We start from the raw sequence: 21,335 nt of genomic DNA, 5'->3' as shown, positions 1-21,335 counted from the left end.
GGCAGGAGTGGGAAATGCGGCTGGAAATGGGGTTGACCCGAGGATCTGCAGCCAGACTTTCTGGCCCCCCTCCATCATCCCCACTGCTGGGGACAGGAGGGCTAGGAGCAAACTTCTTGGTTTCTTAGAGTTGACGCTGGAGTTCCTGCCTACTTGCCACAACTAACTACATCAACAAAAGTGGGCAAGACTCTTTTCTGAAGAAATGAAACCCATTTTCTGAGGAGAACTGGAGCAGCTTGTGTGTATATTAGTGAGTTGGAAGAAAGACCCCATGACCCATCATTTGGGAGACCCCAGCTCCCCACCTGTTCCCCTAAAATGGAGTGCACCCACCACCAATCCCCACCCGTGCACACAACACTTAGGGTCCACGTTCCCCAGAAATGCAGAAAGAGAAGCCCTCCATAGTTGCTCATCTAAAGAAAGCCTGCAACATCCAAGAGAAAGACAAAGAACAGGAAGGTTGATCCTGGAGGAAACAGAGATAATTTAGCAAACAGAGAAAAATTTAAAGGAAGAGAAAGAGGTGGGAGCTTTACATGGTACCCTCAGAACGATGCAAGAAGCTATTACATCCATAAAGTAAGAAGGGGGCACTGACAATTAGAGAAAGTAAGAGCGCTTGGAAATTAAAAACATGGGAACAGAAAATTAACTGAAAGAAATTAACTGAAGATCTGAAAGAAAAAATCAAGAGACTCTTCCAGAACATAGAGCATAACGAAAGACACAGAAAACACAAGAGAAAAGACAAGCGACATGGAGAATCAGTTCGGGAGGTCCAACAGGTGAGGAACAACAGGATTCTCAGAAAGAAAGACTAGAAAGGGCAGAGGGAAAGAGCCTGCAAACCATCCCAACCCCTTTGGCTTAGGACCATGCTGGAAGAGGTAGGCTATGTGTGACCCCACACTCTGTAAGCAGGTTGCTTTATGTTTTGTGTATTCTGTGTCCTCCCTCAGTGTTTAGAGGTCTCAGCAGAGCCAAGAGGAGTCAAGTGGGAGAAGAGTGTCTCTATGCAGGAGGCTCACGGGCAAAATGGAGAGGGGGCAACACTGCGGACTAGTGTGGTGGTATCAGTGGACCTCAAATGACGGTCTCCCAAGAGAAGGGGGTTTTGGGGGGCACAAGGTCAGAGCTACTCACTTCTCAACCTACTAAGAGATTGTCTCTCCACAGCTAGATCCTATAGGCCCTAGGTTTTGTTTGAAAAAGGCATAAGGTTTTCTCTTACAGTTTATCTTATATATGGGGAAGTCAACTTGTCAGAGATGTATTCTATCCAGAGGGCAGTACTAAGGTCAGTAGATGGGCCTGATGGGAACTGATTGGGGCGGAAGTTATAAGACTTCTCAATAGATGTTTTTGATACTGAAATGAGATGCTTGACAAAGGAGTGAACCCTCATCACTGGAGGTATTTAAGCAGAATCCAGACAAACATGTGTCAGGAAAACTGTAAAAGGAAGTGGAACCAGAGAGCAGGTAAATTCATGGAGATATGGTGATGGAAGGAGAACTGACTCTGGGTGATGAACACACAATGGGATTTATAGATGATGTAATATAGAATTGTACACCTGAAACCTTTGTAATTTTACTAACCTTTGTCACCCCAATAAATTTAATTTAAAAAATAAAAACAGGGGTGTCCAGTTAGCTCAGTTGGTTAGAACATGGTGCTAATAACACCAAGGTTGCTGGTTTGACATGGGCCACTGTGAGCTGCGCCCTCCTAAATAAATAAATAAATAAATAAACAAACAAACAAAAATTCATAGAGATAGAAAGTAAAATAAAGGTCACGAAGGACTGAGCTAGAGAAGAATGAGGAGTTAGTGTTTAATGCGTACAGTTTCTGTTTGAGAAGATGAAAACAATCTGGAAATAATGGTGATGGTTATACGACATTGTCATTGTACTTAGTACCACAGAATTTCGTGCTTAAAAATGGTTTAAATGGTAAATTTTATGTTATGTATAGTTCACCACAATTTATATAATCTACAAAACAAAAAGGGAATTGGAACCCGCATACACTGCTAGTGGGATATAAAATGGTGCAACCACTGTGGAAAACAATCTGGCAGTTTCTTAATAAAGTTACACATGGAGTTATCATATGACCCAGCAATTCCACTCCTAGGTATATACACAAGAGAAATGAAAACATTTGTCCACAAATGTTCGTAGCAGCATTTAATTCATAGTAGCCAAAAGATTGAAACAACCCAAATGTCCACCACCAGATGAGTGGATAAACAAAATGTGGTATATCCACAGAGTGGAATATCATTCAGCAATAAAAAGGACTGAAGTACTGACACATGCTACAACATGGATGGATCTTGGAAACATTATGCTGAGTGAAAGATGCCAGATACAAAAGACTACATATTGCATGATCCCCTTTATATGAAATGTTCCACAATAGGCACATCTATAGAAACAGAAAGCAGGTTAGTGGTTGGCATGGGCTGGGGGTGGTTGGAGAGAAATGGCAGGTGACCACTAATGGGTATGGGGTTTCTTTGGGGGATGATATAAAGTGGTGACGGTTGCATTTCTCTGTGAATGTACTAAAAGCCATTGAATTATATGGTATGTGAATTATATCTCAATAAAGCTGTATACGTATTTAAAAAAAAAAAAAAGGAATAGAAGCTTCCCACCAAGATAGGACCTCTTTCCATCCCAAGGCTTGGAGACCTTCCAACACCTCCCTCCTCGAGGTTCAGCCGCAGAGGCCTCTCTCAGCAGCCCCCAGACACACTCTCCCATCGTGGTGCCTGCTCCTGGCTGAGTCAGAAGCTCCGGGCAGCGCAGAGAAGGCACCCCCTGCATCACTCTGTCAGTCTGGCCCCCTGGGTTGGTTTGTTTTTCCAGGGCATAAACGTATTTTATGGAGAAATAAAATGCACAATAATAAAAAGGGGGAGGGGAGTGTTTCCACAGGCTCACATTTTATCCAAAGGGGCGGTGATTTGGCATCCTTGGCTCGAATATGAAATTATTACACAAGAATTGACTCTCGGTGTCGCCGATGCTCCCTGGGATGATTGCTTCTATAACTTATGGAGACAGCTGAGCGTTTGTATTCAAGTGATCACATAAATTAATACCCATATGTGGAAATGGTGTGCTGGGAACAGGCCTGGTTTAAGAATGCATTCCTTGTAATGATCCTTGCACCTGAAGAAAAATGCCCATTGTGGGCTCTGAGTGCAGGTCTGGAATGCTCTAGTCATGGTTCATAAGGGTTTGAAGTAAAATACAGCGCGCAGAACGTTCTGCCTTTAAAGTGGCGAAAAACTGTGTGCTGTGTTCAGTCATGATATCATCAGAGGGAATGAAGGGAACTGCTTTTTTTTTTAATTTGTAAAATAAATAAATCAAAAAGCATGTGCCTTAAAATGTAATGTTTTGCTCCTCAGAGATGGGTTTAGCCCAAAGTTCTAGTTATACGTGTGGCAGCAAAGGCCTCCCAGCCTTTGTGCTTGCCAAGAGCTTTTATTTTGCTATGTGACAGGAGACAAAATTATTCCTTTCTCCGTAGGAGATTGCCAACATCATGCCAAAGGCTTGACGGGGGCGGGGGCAGCATCAGCAGGAATTAATGGTGGGCTTTGTGTGGGCAGAAGATCGGGAGGCAGACAACCCAGACCCTGCCCTTGGATCGCGGAGCACGGAACTCAGGCTACAAGCCACAACCGGCAAGGCTGCCCTGCTGGGCCCAGGGAGTCACGGGGGCTCGGTGCCCCGCACAAGTTAGGTGCTCAAAAAACATTTGCTGAATGAAAATACAGAGGAAAAGAAGCAGAAGCACGAAAAACTCCTTCTACCTTCACTCATTCACTCGCTCGCTCACTCCCTCAGTAAATGTTTCTTGAGCTCTCATGGTGTGTTGGCAAAGCCCTAAACATCTGAGGCGAAATGTACAGGAGTCAGCCAGCACAGCCTCTGACGTGGCGCACATTTAATTCCATTCAATTCATTCGGGGGCTTTTCAACACTGGGTAGATTTATAACCTTTTCAGGTGATGGATGATACAAGTGTGCTCAACAGAAAAGGATAGATATGGGCGGCCCCTGCAGATTCGGCCACTTCCTCCCATCCTTCCCATCAGAGGTGTTGCTCTGTCCGAGTGGCAGCCAATCAGCCTCACACAGCACTTGCTGAATTAAAAAACAAAATGTTTGAAGGCTTCTTTTCTATAGTAAGAGGTGAACAAACATGGGATAGTACAACTCCTTCATTCCTACACACACACACACACGCACATGCACATTCACACCCCTTGGTTCTCCTATATTCGCCTTCACCCTCCATCTCACAAACTCTCATTTTGCCTTTACAAGGAGGATAGACTTCCAAGAAACCTCGAGGGAGACTCTTCTAAGGTTTCAATGGCACGGACTTGTCCCTTAGCAGCAGTGACGTGCTGGAAACTGTACAACTGATTATCCAGGGGGAAAACGCCTGTTTGCAGCATTTGCCGACTTCTGTGGTGTAAGTCGTCCCACCACGGCCAATTTCAAGCTACCAACTTGACATCACTGACTGCAGAGGTGGGAAGAGATGTGTCATTGGTTCTCATTGGCTGGTGAAGAGCGGCTCCAGCAGCCACCTTTAGAAGCAATCCTGAAATGAACGCATGGAGTTAAAGCAAAGGGGATGGGCACTATCTTCATCAGCTGCCAGAGGAACCAGTCTTTTTCTCTTGCACCATACCGACTTTGAGATACAGGAATGCACTGGGCCACCTTACCCCCCCCCCCCATCCCCTGAATCTGTTCCCATGAGAAGCAGTGAAGAGAACCTGGAAATATTCCAGCAAAACCTCAGCTATTCCTCCTAACCTAGAGAAGCTTTCTGGCTTCTCTCTCTTGTGGCTTGCCAAGGACTCAAACCGTAGACACCTGAGAGAAAAGATTCCACACTCCAGAGCTTAATTGTGATTTCTTTTAAAAGGTTATGCCTTCCCACAGTCCAATATTTCATAATAAGAAAATGGGAATCAAAATTCTTCCCCACTAAGGATGAACAGTGGAATGAGAGATGGAGAAATCACTGAAGGTGAAAAATTGATTTACAATATCCACAGCAGTCGGTGTCCTTCCCTGCACCTGGATGAGTCCTCCACTTCTGCCAGAGATTGGATTTTTTCAGAGCACTGTGCAGTTTTACTATGAAGCCATAAAGGGCACATGGCAGGCTCTGATACCAGTTTCCAGCACCTCCTCACTGAGGATCCGGTTATAATCCCTACCCAGTTCTACTTCCTTCTAGATCTTCTTGGGTGGTCCTAAGCAGGTCAGTTGAACGCCTCTGGCTTCAGGCCTTTGTAGCTGGGCCCTCAGTCTTTGCTTATGCACTGCATGCACTGCAGTAAACTGTATTATTGCTCAGCAAATATTCATTCCCTCCTCCTCACTCCAGCTCCTGCAGGCACCCCCTCTGTGGAGGAGTGCACTTCCCGGCCCCACTAATGTTGGCTTCAGCCACGTGACTCGCTTTGCTCAATGGAATATAAGTAAATGTGATACAGAGGTTTTAAATGTGCTTGCTTGGTTTGGCCTGGTCGCCTACACTCCTGCCACCGCCCTAAGACTATATCTCTAGGCAGCTGCTGCTGCTTCGACCTAGGACCCTGGAATGAGAGATGCCTGGAGCTGACCTAAATCCAACCCCTAGCCTGAAGCAGAGAAGCCACAAGCAGCCGTGGGTGAGAAATAAGTGTTTGTGGTAAGCCACTGGGATTTGGGGTCGTTTGTTATGCAGCTGGATTACAGCGATAGTTATTACATCCACTCCAGGTTATGTTTCAATGCAGAGCCTTTATCAACTTGTTTCTACAGAAGACTTGGCTTCCCACCAATATGGTGTCAAAGACCTTCTTGCAATCAACTTCCAAGTATTCCAATACCAAAAAGATGCATGTGTCCTTCTGGCCACCCGTGATTCGACACACATACGACTTCCTGAACTACCAATCGTGTTTGCTATTCTTTTTCTCCCACAATGAATTGTTTGCGAAGGGCCAGATGTATACCAGACACTGTGTCCGGTACCAGGAACCCGTAATCAAGAAGGCTACAGTTACACTTGGGAAGGCACTTACATAAAAAGGTTAACATTTAAAAGCCCAAGTGAATGGTACAGATAAAGAGTACTGGGAATTCAGGAGGGAAAGAATGACCACTTTGAGGTTTGGAGTGAGGAGCAGCGGGAACCAAGAAAGTTTCCATAGGAAAGGAAGAAAATGGGGTCAATCTTAAAGGAATAGTAGGTCTCAGATGCGGGCTGGGACCCAACCTTCCAGGCAGGCAACAATGAGTTCAAGTGTGCTCATAGAAGGTGTGAGGGACAGTGCCCAGAACAGACCAGTGAGAGGGAATGGCAAATTGAGGCAGCTCACAGAGGCTTTCAAGGTCAAAAGACAGGATTGTCATTCCACCTGATGTGAAGGCTTACTACATGGCAACAGTAATCAGGACAGTGTGATATTACTGATGGAAGGACAGAGGCATACATCAATGGAAAAGAATACAGAACCCAGAGATTCTTTTATCATGCCAAAGTGGTCTTTATTTTTATGTCGAAAAAGAATTTTGTCCTTGTCATTTTCTATTAAGTCCACCTTACCCTCTTGTAAATGTTATAAAGATGCTTCTATTTTCTTCTAGTTTTTGTTGTTGTTGTTGTTTTTGCTTTGTTTCTATGTTTAATTCTAACCCATCCAGAATTGGGGGGGGGGGGCAGGGTCTGGTGTGAGATACAAATCCAAGCTAGTTCTTCTCTACATCAGTAAATTACACTAATGACATTTATTAAATAATTATTCCTTTAGCTGTTATTTGGTTATTTTGGTTTGTTATGGATTAAGTTCTCATAGTGTTTTAAATCTCCTTCTAAAATCTTTTGTATTTAATTGATCAGTTCTTTGCTTTAGAGACAATTACATAGGATCTTGGCTACCACAAAAGTATACTCACCTCTTGACATATACAGAAAATTTAAAAAAAAAAAAAAAGATTCAGGATTCTATTTAGTGGGTAAAAACTTTAGAATTTTCAAGCATAACAAAACAGTCTTCCTATATTTTGGGTTAATCGGGGGGTTGTGTGTGTGTGTGTGTGTGTGTGTGTGTGTGTGTGTGAAATTTAGAAGGTGGAGCAGACCTGGAAGTCAGGAGACTGATGGCAGACTGAAATAATAAGGTCTAAACATGGGGAGAGACAAGAGAAAAAGACACCAAGCTACACTTGGTGTATAAAATCAAATTGGTGATAAAATCAGAATGCTAGTTATAAAAATCTTCTAAAGCATGTAGTCACAAATATTCATTCTACAAATGAGGAAACAGAGGCCCTGAGAGGTGAAGTCACTTTCCCACGACCACACAGTGAGTTAAAGCAGAGCTGGGAAGAGAGCCCAGATATATCAGTTAAGACGTCTACAAGTAACAGAAATCCTGACTTGAGTAAGTGGCTTGAGTAAGGGGGTTATTTTTCTCTTGGAACAAGAAGTCCAAAGGAACATACAGAATCTAGGGCTTGTGTATCTGCTCCAGTTATCAAGGACCCAAACCCTTTCTATCTTCCTGCTCACGGTCCCAAGGTGGCTGCTGCACCTCTAGGCACAGCATCCGTGTTCCAGGCAGGAAGAAGACAGAAGGCTTAAAAGTCTTCTCTGTTCAAGGTTTTGCCCTATTTGGGAGTCACATGGCCATTGCTAGCTCTAAAGGAGCCTGGCAATTTGAGAAATTCACTATCTAGACTCTATGGTAGAGAATGAGAAAGTGGAAGGGAGTTGGAATGGGTGTGAGTGAGACTAACTAGAGTATTTGCCTGATACCAGGTCTCTTACTTATCTCCTGGTCCGGGGCTCTTGGTATTTTACAGTGTAACAGGGCTGGCTGCGTGGGGTAGGGAGGAGAGGAGGCCACACACGTTTATCCAGGCAAGAGCCAGGGAAGACAGCCACTTCTTTCTCAGATATTGATAAGGCTTGTGAAAAGACTTCCGGCTAGGAACTGCTCCAAAGAAGGGAGACAAAGTATCAATGTCTGGTAGACAAGGGGAAGAAAACAATATACTTCATGCCACAACAAACTAACAATTACCAGGCACTTACTACTGCCTGCTAAGCACTGTTTCCAGACCCAGGCCTGGAAAGTATCTTTAAAGTAGAATATAGAAGATCAGATTAAGGGAATGGATGGGACTCAAGAAAATGTATTTAGGATGAGGGCAAGAAAACAAAGCAGAAAACCAAAAGAAAGGAAGTTAATATTGGGAGGACAGCTTAGGAGAGGGTTTGAGAGCAAAGCGTGAAATCCTGGACAGGCTCCACCAGAAATGAAAGCAAACACTCTCTCCTGGCACCAACCGAGATAAAGATGTCCCAGCACACTAGGTTCACTCCTGGGTGGGTCCTTTGGAAAGATGTACGAGACCAGAAAAAGAAAACTAAAATGATGACAAAGCTCCCTGAGCCAAGCACCGGGGTGGAAAGAGAGGTCTGAGTTCCTTCCCATCCTGCTTTTCATACCTACTGGATTTATCTTCTCTCAACCTGAATGGGGATAGTGACTTCTTTTTCTCTCCAAAAGAGAGACGAGACTGGGATAGTGACTTCTATGTTGGTAAATCAAGACTCTCTCAACTGCGAGTGACAGAAAACCTAGGTTAAAGTGATTTAAGCAAAGAAAGGGAATTTATTGGCACACATAACTGAAATATTCTGGGGCAGGGCTGGCTTCAGGTTCAACGGAACCCAGGGGCTGAAACAATGCAGACTATCACCTGGCTCTGCTCTTTGTTGGTTCCATTATCAGGCTGCCGGCCAGCCCAGGTTTATAGCCTATCTTTTTGCTAACCCTAGTAGAAAGTGTGATTCTCTTTTCCATTAGAAACAGCAAGTTCTGAAATTGTCTCTCTGGGACCTATTCTGATCACACACCCACCCCTGAACCAATCACAGTGGCCAAAGTAGGGTGAGGGGGCAGGTTCAAATGTTCCATTCATCCCACTTCTGCAGCCAGGAGATAAATCTGTCCCCTCTCATAAAGCAACCAGACTGAGCATCCGAGAGGAGTGGTTCCCCCAAACATTCTGAATCTGGAAGGGGGACCAAAAGTCGGATAGGCAAAGCCAAAACTGTCTACCCCACTGTTCTGAGGAGCTGCCAAAAAAAGCCATAAACACCAAAACCTCCCAATCAATCAAAAACTGCCTTTTCCCCGTATCCAGTCTTGAGGATTAGAACCCAGCCTTGTCAAAGAAATTGCCAGAATGTCGAGGTGAAAAGGCTTTTTAAAATCATCTCCCTCCACACCAGGGCACAGAGAGGGAAAGAGACTTGCCGAAGCATGCAGGGCTAGACCCGTTGCAGAAGAGAAAAGACCTACAAAAATTCAGCCCCCGCATTCTTTCACTTCCTCCTAAAGACTCTCACTCTCTGGGACTATTGTATAAAGGACTAAATGACCCCTGGAGAATGTCACTAGAAATGGGAACAGGTCTGGCCAGCCTACTCTGATAGCTCAATGAAGAATTTCACTGGGGGCAAAAATCCTCTTGGACTACAGAAGGCCAAACTGCATAAAGGACTAGGATGTCCTTGGCCCTCAGGCCTGGATCAGGGACAATGTGGCTAGGGACAGAGGAGGGGGGGTACGTTTCCATGACAGGCTGATTTGGGCAGTGGAGAGCTGGTCCAGGGCTGAAGGACCCCTTAGGGACGTCACGTAACACACACACACACACACACACACACACACACACACACAAAAGTTGGCTGAAAGAGTTCCAAGAAACCACACACCTTTCTGATTCCAATAGCCAGGTGTCTTATCAGCAGAACCTCAAAGGCCTACTACTGTGACCTGCTCCCCACAGTGAGATATGCTTCCCCTGGCCCCCCAAGGAGGACAGGTGTCCCCTTCATGTTTTCACCAAAAGGGAAAATATGGCCCCCTCACCTGGCTTCCCTTTGATCTTTCCCTTCCCCGTCAACATCCAGGCTTGGCAGTACCATTTCTCAGAAACGTGGGGACACACTTAGTAAGTTTATCTGGGCAATATAGCCAGGTCAGGGAGGAAAGTTTTCAGAGGGATATGTTGCAATGTTCTTTATGACAGGCTGCCTTTTTCTCTCCTTATCTTTTTTTACAGGACTCAAGTGGGAACACCAAATGGCCTCAGACCCTAAGGAATTTGAAAGGATTATCATGATTACTTACGCAAGGGTTTTCTGAAACTCCCAGACAAGCAGGAGAGAGAAACTTCTAAAGTTATACCCTTTCAGGGACTGGTTAGATAAGTGTGGGGCTTTAGCAAACAGACAAACCAGGAACAACATTTCTCCCATTAACTCTTTCAAGGCCTAGAAAACACACTGGAAGCCTTCCCATGTCCCTCGGGACTCTGGTACTCTATAATTTACCAAGACAAGCCCTTGTTCCTTCCTTAAATAAAAGTTCAAGAACCAATCCTTTCTTCATCTGCTTTCAGTCCTCCCAGATCCCTCAAAGCACTAGGGTTCCAGGTATACCAGGCCATCTCATTCTTCCAGGTGGAAAGCAGTTCCTTAGAGAGGGATGCCCCCATTTCCTGGGGGGTTAACAGGGAGCTCTGTACTGGGTCCCAGGAGCGCCCAGCCTTGCCTCACTCCCTTCTCAGCTGCCACCGGGCTGGGCAGAGACTGTCCAAGAGGCCTCCCACCTACCAGTCACCCAGGTAGCAGAACCAGATGGAAGGCTTGATCTGGTGGCCGTTCTGCACAGCCTCCCAAGATGACATCATATGCCCTACCTGGGTCCGAGGAGCACCTGAGAGGGAGCCTCAAGCCACATATATCAGGGCTTTTGCTGGAAAAAAGAAAAGTGCAAAAGACAAATTTCCCTAGCTCTGCAGACATCCGCAGGGACTAGCAGTACTGAGGCAGCTGCTGGCCTGTGCCCAGGCATGCTAGCACAGAGCAGGGAGCCCCAATGTCAGAGCATAAAGGCAGGGAGTCTCTGCTTTCAATTTCCCTGAGAATTTGAAAAAAGGAAAAGAAAACAAAACCCACAAAAAGTGAGCTTAATCTGTGTAAACTCGAGGGTTCAGGATGCAGAATCCAGTCCTGCCCTGGTCTAGGTGACCCTGGATGATCAATGAAAGCAGGGCCAACACTTGTATCTTGGGCAAAGAAGGGAAATGGGCAAAAAAAAAAAAAAAAAAAAAAAAATCACTTTAAAGAAAAGGTGCCACTGAATTCTGGAAACAACCCTACAATGCGGGAGTACATCAGGACGGGAGGGAGCAGTGAGTTTCCCAGAAATTGGGCCTTGCCAATCCTGGACCCTGAAAAGGAGAAAGGGGTTTAATCAGCCCCTCTGCAGGTTTCCACCCAGAGTCGGCCCTCAGCAGCCACAGACAGCCTCGGGCCTTAAGTCCCACCGCCCAGAGCCCAGAGCCCCCGGGACCCACCCTGCCCCCCCACCCCCGCCTCTTTTTAGTCCTCCAGGCAAGGGGGGTCAATGTCGTTCAAGTAATTTCTCTGCGAACACAAGATGGCAGCCTTAAATAAATGCAACCCTGCGCAGCTTTTAATCTTACACATCATTAAATTCCTAATTTACACATTATGTTTTCGTGGGCCAACCCATAACTCATTAGTGTTGAACTCACGAGGTATAAAGACCAACGCACGACGGGCGCCGGGGCACCGTCACCTGCCTGGGTTAACAGTTCCTGCCGCCGGGGCAGGGAGGAAAGCGCGAGAGAGGTGCGGAGGCGTCTGCGGGATCCAGCTGGGACCAGGGCGAACCCTGGGAGCCAGGCCCCGCGCCGCACGCCGCGCTCCCAGCACCGCCGCGGAGAAAGTGCCTGGCCGGCTCCATCCCTCCTTTCCAGGGTCGCGCTCACGCACACAGGCACACACCCCGCACACTCACACACCGGGGTGGCCGCGCGGGGCTCCGAGCCGCTCAGGCCTCCTTGGCAGACATCTTCCTGTGGGAGGATTTCAAACGAGCCGTGAAAGCCAGAAACTACACGGGTTACAAACTCTGGAATCCCTGGCTGTCCCGGGTCCCCTCCCCACCTCGGATCGGGCCATTCAGCTCCGCGCAGGGTCAGGTACCCACCAAAGGACAAAGCACACCCGCCGACGGCGTGGGGAGATGGGGGAGGGGTGACCCAGGGACCGCCCAAAGTCCCGTCTCCCTTCTGACCCAGGGACCCTTGCTGAGCTGGGGTGGCCCGGTACAAACAGAAGCGCGCGGGCTTCAGGGCCCGCTAGGGCCCAGTGGAGGGTCTCACAGGTCAACCGCCATCCGAGGCTGACCGCTCTCCAGGGAAGGACTTCACGCGGGTGCAGCTTACTGTCCCAGGCCCCAGCCAGGACGGACCCTAAGGAAAAGGGAGGCTGGTGTCTGGAAGGGCCGGGGGGCCAAAGGAAGTCGTCTGCGCTCAAGGGAAAGGCCCCAGGCGGCGAGGGTTTGGACTGCCTCGCCCCGCGCCCGGTGGGTCAGATCCTGGAGGTGCTCCACGCCTTCCCAGCCAAAACCAGCTCCGCGGCCGCAGCACAGAGGGAGGGAGGAGGCTGGGCTTGCGCCCCGCCCTCGCCGCCCGCGGTCACAGGGGCAATTACACTCCTCGCTGCAGACGGTTACCAGCTCGCCCGCGCATCCCTCTCTACTTTCCCCTCTCCTCCCTGCCCCTCCTCCGCGGGGCTGCTGTCTCCATCTTAGCGAGCGCGCCGGGGAAGTGCGGCGGCCGAGGCCAACTGCCTCTGGGGAACCCTCCAGGCTTCCTGCACGCTGCGCGACCCCCAGGTTGCCGGGGCGAGCCCTCCGCAACCGGCAACGCGTCCCACGCGCTCCACAGCCCTGGAAGTGGCTGTCGTGGTCCCGAAGGAGCTACTGGGCCCTTCTACAAGCGCTGCAAGACCTGCAGCCGCGCTTTACCCCGCAACCCTGCCCCCAGCCAATGCAGTCACCCTAGCACCTCAAATCCGAGGCGCACCTCGGTTTCCCAGGTCTCTCTCTCGTCCTGCCGGTGTGCTTTCCAATTCCCTGCTCGACGCCTAGACCACTTGCCTGAAACCTACGAAGTCTTTGAGCTGCCAGGCGTCCTCTGCTGCACGCAAACCACCCCCCCCCCTCCTGCCTCCTACGGTTTATGCTATCCCGGAAGGTGTCTTTGAAGCTGTGGATGAAAACTCTGGTTTTGGATTAAGGGCTTCATTTCCAACTAACTGCGCGATTTGAGCCAAGTTTCTTAACCTGTTTCCTTATCCGCAAAATGGGAGAAATCAGGCCCATGTAAATGTGCGTGGCTGCTAGGTTTAAAGAAGACACATGTATATGTAAACTGCTTGGCACCAAGTACTGGCGGTTAGCATCCCTATTACCATATGGCCAGAACTGTGGTGCCATTGAAAGTAAGGAGGCCTCTTTCCTAGCAGCTCCCGCGGAGTACAGGGCCACAGCTCACAAATCGAGGTGAGCCCAAGCCACCGGCTAGGCCTGAAGGGAGGACAGAGGAGTTGAGGGTTAGCCGAGCAAGCGAATCACTCAGCCTTCCGCCTTTGCAAATGAATAGGGCTCTGTCTCCGGCTTCCGCCATTCCTGGCCAGGTCTGCAACGCCTAAGGCTGAAACCTGGCGCGGAGGTAAATTTAGCCTGAAGGCAGCGCCTCCTAAGGGGCGGGGATGTCTCCTTAGAGGGAGGAAAGGGAACTGGGTAAGAAAATGGAGTTGCCTCTGGGAAGAAGAATCAGGAGAGGAAACATTCAGGGCCGCTGGCGGACCACTGACAAAAAGAAATTGGACGCAAAAAAAAAAAAAAAAAGGCTCCCCAGAAATTGGGCCACCGTGGGAGCCGCGAGACAGACTTCCCATCTGGGAAGGGCTGCCTACGGGTAATTGGGTTTGCTCGAGTTGCCTCTATAATTAATAAGTGATTTGACTTGGAGATTGGAAATGGTCGTTGAAAGGAAGCCACGGGCGTAGGGGTGTGAGGGCCGCGAGCCTTCCTTGGAAATCCAATGACCGCGGAGGAGGACGGTTTAAGGAACACGAGGAATGTGATAATATTGGCATCTAACCTTCTAGTGTTTGAGTAATTCGTTGCTTAGCTACTTTGGATAGGCCATTATTTTGCAAACTGGAAACATTTGCAAGTGGTGATATTTTGCTCCTGCCTGACGCAGGGGCTGCAAACCTACCCCAGCTCTGCTGAACTCTTCGAAATATATATGCATAAATTGTTCCTAATGAGACCATCTGTTTTTTATGGCCCCTCTGGAAGCAGGAGGAACCCGAAGACTGCTCTGTCTTGCAGAAATCTGTGGCCAGGCAGGCCGGGGAAATAAATAGGGAAGATTAGAAGGGTGTGCGTGATTTAACATTATGCAGGCAGAGGGTTCAGTGTTCGAGATGTGTGCTTGGGTTCCCAGGGGTGCCGGTTATTTAAGGTGACTCTGGGCTACTTGAGGCATGAAGGTTCCAGCCAGTGGGCTTCCTAGGAGGCCCAGGGATTGTGCGGGGTTTCACAGCCCACATAAACCTCTTTTCCGTGCCTGGAACATAACCAGAACCACCAGTGAAACCTCGAGCCTATCGCTACTCCCAGGACCCAGGACATGTAACCGGCAGTGGGTGGCCCCCGGCGACGCCCACTAGCCATGGTCTCCCCCGCTGCGGACGTGTAGGGAGCCGGGCCTGGGGCACAGAGCCTGAGAACGTGCCTCACTCCACCCCGCCCCCGAGCCTAAGCGCAGTGCTCACCCGGGGCCTATCCCAAAGGCTGAGTTTTCCGCCTGGCGAGCGTCTGGCAGGCCCAGCGTCGCGGCCTGAGCCCGCACCGAGGGTGGCAGGGCAAACACTTTTCACATTACCCGGTGGCTGTTAATTGGGGCAGTGCAAAAGACGCTGAGCCTACTCCTTTGTGGCGGGGGGGAAGTGCGTGGGGGGGTCAGGAGTGGGCAGTGGGGGCTGCTTAATAATAGAGGGGCTGCCCTGGGGAGCCTCAGATATCGGTAACCCCCATGATTAATTCATAACTCTCCACTGCGCCTGGCACCGTCTCGGGTCTTTAATCGGTTCTGAATGTCAGCGAGTCTTCCCCGACAGGCTAAGCGCAGCCTTTTGAATGTGTTGAAAGTCGCTACGCGCACACCAGGAGACAAAGTTGCCATCTGCTCCGGGGACCACGGCAACTGGGCGCTGGGAGGGGCCTTCCTCCCGCGGCTCCGGCTGCCCTGGGAGGCCTCCTCTTGCCGGCCGGCCCCAATCTTGCCCCAAAGCCAACACTGTCCCCCCGCGACCTTCCCGCCCCTCGCCCAGGGCGCACGCCTGCTGGAACCTCCGGCTCGTTGCGAAGCCTAGCGCGGCGCCGGGGCGCGCGGGGAACCTGGCGGTCACCCAGACCCAGGCCTATGCTAATGAGATTATCAACCGGGGTTGTTTGTGTGCGCGGACGTGGAAGGGGGGCAGATAAAGTGTGGAGATGGGGATGACTTAGAGGGGGGAGGGGGAAGCTCTGGGAGAACAAAGCTCCAGGCCGTCGGCCTCCAGAGTCGCAGAAGTGACCGCCACCGGCTCGTGCACAGGCGGAAGCGGGGGGAGGGGGAGAAGCCGGGCCTAAAGCGCCCTCGCTGGTTTAGAGAACGTAGAGAAGGCACAGGGGGTGGGGAAAGGCTGAACCCGTAGCTCAATGTTTGGTGCTTAGGTTATGTTTTAAGGAAATGGTTCTCAGAAGGGGGGCGGGGCGGCATCTCGCCCCGGAGAGGTAGGTGGGAGAAGCCCTGTACCCCTTCTCCCCCGCCCCTCCAGCCAGCAGAGGGTGTGTGGTGACCAATCTCCCCGCTGCGGACCGGGAGGAGGACAGAGCCACAGGGGACTGACGGCTGGCCCGAGCCAGCCCGGTGTCTGGCGGCTGCGGGCCTGTGCTTCCGCGCTCCACGGCTCTGCGCGTGGCCTCTAGCCGCAGCGCCTCGCCTCCCAACTGTAATTCCACCCTCCCGCGGGCGCTGGGGCTGCAGAACCGTTTGAGGGAGTTGGAACGGCATCAGATGAGCACACCGGGAGGTGAGATTGGGTAGGAAATAGCCGAAACTTTGAGCGGTGCACCGCCGCCCCCCACATACCCCCACACACATATAATTTCCCCTCCCTCTTTCCAGCCGCCACCTCCCCCACCCTCTTGATTCTTCCAGGTTTGCAGCCCAGTCCTGTCATATGGTTTTGTTTCTGTGCTGCTGCTTTTTTTCAGACATGAAAATTGGACACATGGAGAATTAGCCCGGCTGGAGAAGCGCTGGGTGCAGACTGAAACAATGGTTTCCAGCATCAAAGTTCAGGCAGCACCTTCTCCACCTCACCCCCAAATGGCAGCAGGATACCCCATAACTGCCACCCCCTCCCCCTGAGCCTGAGAAGCAACTAGCGTAGGCTGCACTTTTCTGCAACCCCTTCCTGAGACACACATCCCTACGTAGGCCTGGACTGCTGGCTCTGAGGTCACAGTGCCTGAAGTCTCTGGGGACCTACAGTAATGGTTTTGCTATTTTTCCCTGAAAAGGTGCTGCCTCAAAGAGCCACCCCAAGTATTAATGCTTAAAAGCAGACCTAGGCTCCATCCTTTGGCAATTCTGCCCTTACTCCCTTCCTAAGCTGTACTTTCCTATGCTGTTTGGAGCCCCCCCACCTCCACTGCTGAGCCAGTCTCCACGTGGCTGGGCTTCTTAAAAGCAGTGTCCTTTAGCGATTGTCTTCTCCAGAGGCCCCATCCTCCATGGCAGCCCCAACCTTGGCCCCCAGCCTCTGTGAGGCCCCCCCAGACTGCACTACACTGGCAGCAGCTGCAGCCCCCACAGCCAGTTCCTCTCTTGCCGAGCAGCTTGTGCATCTCGTTCCGGGCACACACACACACCGCACAGAAGCTCTCTGCTTCCCAGAGCTGGTTTCCTCTTACAGGCTCCCGTCAGAGCTGCTGGGGCTGTGGCAACGCCTGCGGCTCCCTGTGCAGCCCTGGGTCTCCCTGCAGCGCTCGAGCTGTGAATTGGCCTTCTCTTCCCTTTCTGCAAAGGTCAAGCCAGCTCCCTCTCTCACAGGGCCACAGTTCTGTTCTGGCCTGCTGAGATCGTACCCTGCAGCATGGATATGGGAATGGGGTGGACATCCAAGCAGGGGAGAGGTCACCCCTAGACCAGGGGATAGGGCCCAAAGGATGTGGGATTCAGGAAACACTGCAGACAAACCCCAGAAAGCAGTTCAGAATTTGCAGCCAGAGACTCAAGGGAGGGAGAGAAAACCAGGCAAAGGGTGTTAGGCCTTGACTCCTGCAGGAAGCTTTTCTCCCCCAAGGGCTGCCTAGGGGAAGGCCAAGGGAAGGGGCCCTGGTGTTTGCACTGTGTCCCATGCAGTTTCTAGCCAGGAGCGCCTTCGGTGAGACTGCTCTTCACTGCAAACAGGAGTCAGAAGCAAGCAAAAGGGCTAAGATTCAGAATCCAGTGGCCACGGGAGATTAAGTCAGCTACCATCCCTGAAAAGGGGGATCCCAAGAGGCCTTTCTGCACCCCCAACCGCAGAGGGGCTACTGAGCTCTGCAAGCAGCGGTGGGGACTGGTGGGGACGACTGCAACTTCTCGAGGTGGAGAAAAATGAGAGGAAACACCATTAAACTTGCTTCCTCTACAGAGCCCGTGCTACCTTGAGTTTTCTCTGAACTGTACCTAAAAAGTCAGGAGAGAGAACTCGTTAACTTTTGTTTGGTTTAACATTGCCAGCTTCAAGTCAACCGTAGGCCCCCCGAAGGTTTTGTAAAATATTTAATCTAGCTCAGACAATTTCCTGCAGTCCCTAACTGGACCACCCCCCTTACTGAGCTGCTGCCAAAAAGCATGCTTGACTGCAGGCTGGCCACCAGAGGCCTTCTAGCCGCCTGGCCCGCCTGTACCCTCCACTCTGGAGTCAGGACAAGGCCTTTCATAGCATCCAGAGAGACCAGGACTTGGGTAACTCTGGGAACTACAAACCCAAACCTGTAAGGAAGAAGCCCAGGAAAAGGAGTTAAAGATGCTTTTCTAACTAAGCTGGTGTCTGTATGACGCTGCCCTCGCCCTCCGTGAAGTCTGTAAAATGGGCATACAGAAGTCCGGCCTTTTTCCATATGCTTGGAAGAGCACACACTGTGGGAGGGGATGATCCTTGTATGCGCCCTCAACGTCCACTCGTTCACTGTTTTCTTCCTCACTAGGGAACGTAGCAAAGCGGGAGTGGGATCCTTCGACTGCGCTGAACCTCACTCCCTTCCCAACATGAGGCTCACAGGGAGAACTGCTCTGCCCAGTTTCCATTCCCGCCTCCAGAATAACGAGCCGAAAACATGTGTACTGTAAATAAAGCCTGTCTAAATAAAGCACTCTGGTAAGGGCTGCCGAGAAAACACTCGCCAGCACTCTGTTCTCAGAGCGTGAATCAGCTTCCCAGCTCCCGGGGAACAATGGGGACCTTGCCAAGTGTCCCCTTCTGTCGACCCCTGAAGGCCCCCAGGCCCATTTAAGTGGTGAAGGCGCGCTAGCCCATTGGTGCCTTCGGCCTCCGTGTTCGAAGGAGGAAGGGCGCTCCCGGCAGCCCGAGGTTGGGGTCCAGCCCCAGGATTAGCGCGGCCAGGAATCCCTCTACCCGCGGCTGCGGCAGAGGGGGTTGAGGGTTAAACAAACACACGGCAGAGGAGAGAGCCTGGGGCGCGGAGGCGGAGGGAGGGGGACGCTGGGGGCGCCTGTTACGGAGCCTCCCGAAGGGAAGACGCCTCCCCATTCCCAAGCCAGGCTCTCGCCCACTCGGCTGGCCGTCTCTCCTCCGCGTCCTCCTGAATTTCAGCGGAAACGAACGCAGCTGCTGCCAGTCGCCCCACTCCTTTTACAGTCTCCATAGACCCCTACTTGCCCCCCCCCACACACGTATGCTGTAGATTTGTGGAGGCCAGGCCCTAGGTCTCGTAGAATGCGCACTAAAGCCAAGTAAAACGGCGCCCCTTTGATGGAGGGCAGTGTTGGAACTTGTGGTGGCTTCCAAACTATGTCTTCTATCGAGTCCTCTCGGCTTTCTTGCGGAGCTGCGCACCCCTCGCCCCCAGTAGGGTTCCGACTTGAGCGGTGGCCTCTGCTCTGGCGTGGGCCGGTGGTTTCCCTGCACCCGGTGACCTTGAAGGTCAGTGATCCACCCCGCAGGCCCGCGATTTCCGGAGTCGCGCGGTCAGCCCTTCCTCCCCGCCTCTCAGGCCAAGGCCGCCCCCGGCCGCCTAGGCTCGGAGCGGGGGCACCGAGGTGAAAGCATCCAGGGCTTCGCCCACGCCCTGTGGACACGCGCCCCACCTGGGCCGGTGTTGGCACTCCAACAGCCTGATTGCCAAATCGTCGCTGGGCAGGGTTGGGGGCGAGGCCTTGGGAACCGGGTTTGAAATGAAGGCGAGGAAAACAAGTGAAATGGGAGGGGCTGGGTGGGGTGACGGCTCATAAATCACCCAGCCCCACCCTCGGGCCTCACTGCTGTGGCGCCCCAGCCCCGCGGGAGATGGACGGTCACTCAGCCACTCCTGGCCGACCTCTGAGCTCTCCCGGAGCCAACGCCCCACCCTGGGCTCAGGACGCGCTTAGGACCAGCTCCGGGCCGGGATCGTAAACCACCCTCCCGATTCGGCGGGAAGCCGCTCTTGGACGCAGCGCGCATCCGCCCAAGGGGAAGTTTATTTATAGCTTGTAAACGTAAAGGAAACCAGACCGCGCTGGCTCGCAGCGCTCCGACTCCTATGCTCCCCACCTGCCCACCAGGGAGGGCGCGGCAGGAGACGAGGGGCCGCCTCGGTTCTCTACCTCCCCTTATCCCCTATTCCGCTCCCAGGGGAGAACAGGGTAGGGTCCTAAGGGGCTGGCAAGCCTTAAATTCCTATCCAGTGCCGTGAAAGCCGGAGATGGCGGAGGGCTGGGCCGGGGCACCGTCGTGGTGAGGGTGGGGCGGCCGAGCTGTCCCACTTGGCACGCCCCGGCGGGCAGGCCAGCAGTGTGGCCGGGGATTCCGCAGCTCCTTCTCAGCGCCTGGGGAAGTCCTGAAGAGCACGGGACAGAGGCGCTCCGACAGCCTCTCCTTGGAAGGCGGGATGCTTCTCCTGTTCCTCCTGAGCACGTGTCCTCAGCAGTGCAGGCAAACGCTGCGCGCCTCGGGCTGCGATCTGCGGGTGACAGCGGCTGGGAGTGCTCCCGCCCCAACCCCCATCCCCGCCGTCGCCGCCTCTCCCAGGGAGCTCCATGCTCCGGGGTGCGCTCGGGGCTGGCTCGGGGAGTCGGAGAAAAAGCCGAGAAGGAAATTTGGGAGAAAAAACATGAAAAAGCCCAGCCCTGAATTGACAAGCACCCGGCGTGAAAAAGACGCCTGCGAGTCTCCCTTACCACCACCACCACCCCCACCACACCAGCAGCCTCTCCCAGTCCCAGCGGAGCGCACCCACCCCCGGCCTCTGTCAGGGAGAATTCGTGTGTGCGCGCGCGCGCGCGCCGGGCGGACAGGCAGTTGCGAAACGGGCTCTTGGCTGCAGCGCGGCATAATGGAGGTGGCTGGAACAATGCGCGCTTTGTGCGCGCGGGGAGTTGTTTTCCACCCGATTCGCCCCCCTCGCTCGGGCCGTATGGCACTTTAATCCCCGCCACGGCTCGGCACAAATGCACTTGTGTCCTGCGGGTCACTGGGGGCCGGGCGTCTAGAGCCGACCCCCTGCATCCGCGGACCCCACCACCGGCCGCCCAACCTTCCTTTCTGCGAACCTGGAGCCCCCGCCCCCCACACACACACCTCGACTCCCGGCCTAGGCCAGAGAGCGGGTTTGGAAGCTTCCGGGCCCGGGAGCCACTTTTTTATTTTCCGTGGAGACGACTCACCCCGCCTCCTTGGCAAGCTCACACACACACCCGGACCGACCGCAGGCCCCACACTCGCCGCCCTCTTTCTCGCCCCGGCCCGCCTGCCCGCCCCCGCCCCGTGCCCCGGACTCCTGCGAACAATAGTAAATGTCAACAGATTCCGCGAGGCGAGTGTCTGACTCCGCCGAGATAAGGGTGCGCGGTTGGCCCCGCGCTCCGCGCCGCCGCGGGGGGAGCCCGCCCTGACCCCGTTGGGACAGAACCGGCTGTGACGAAAGCAGTGCAGGAGCAGGGGGAATCGGTGGGGAGGCCCGTCCCAATCCGGTGGGGGAACCTCGCCCGGAGACCAGGCCATGCCCCGCCCCCACCTTAACCGGTGGTGCTTAACCCGGTGCTGCTGGGGGGCCGCTGGGCATCATG

The sequence above is a fragment of the Rhinolophus hipposideros genome, assembly GCF_964194185.1.
Source record: "Rhinolophus hipposideros genome assembly, chromosome: X".
NCBI classification, from domain to species: domain Eukaryota; kingdom Metazoa; phylum Chordata; class Mammalia; order Chiroptera; family Rhinolophidae; genus Rhinolophus; species Rhinolophus hipposideros.
The sequence above is the reverse complement of the archived record's forward strand: the minus strand, read 5'-3'. Positions refer to the sequence as shown.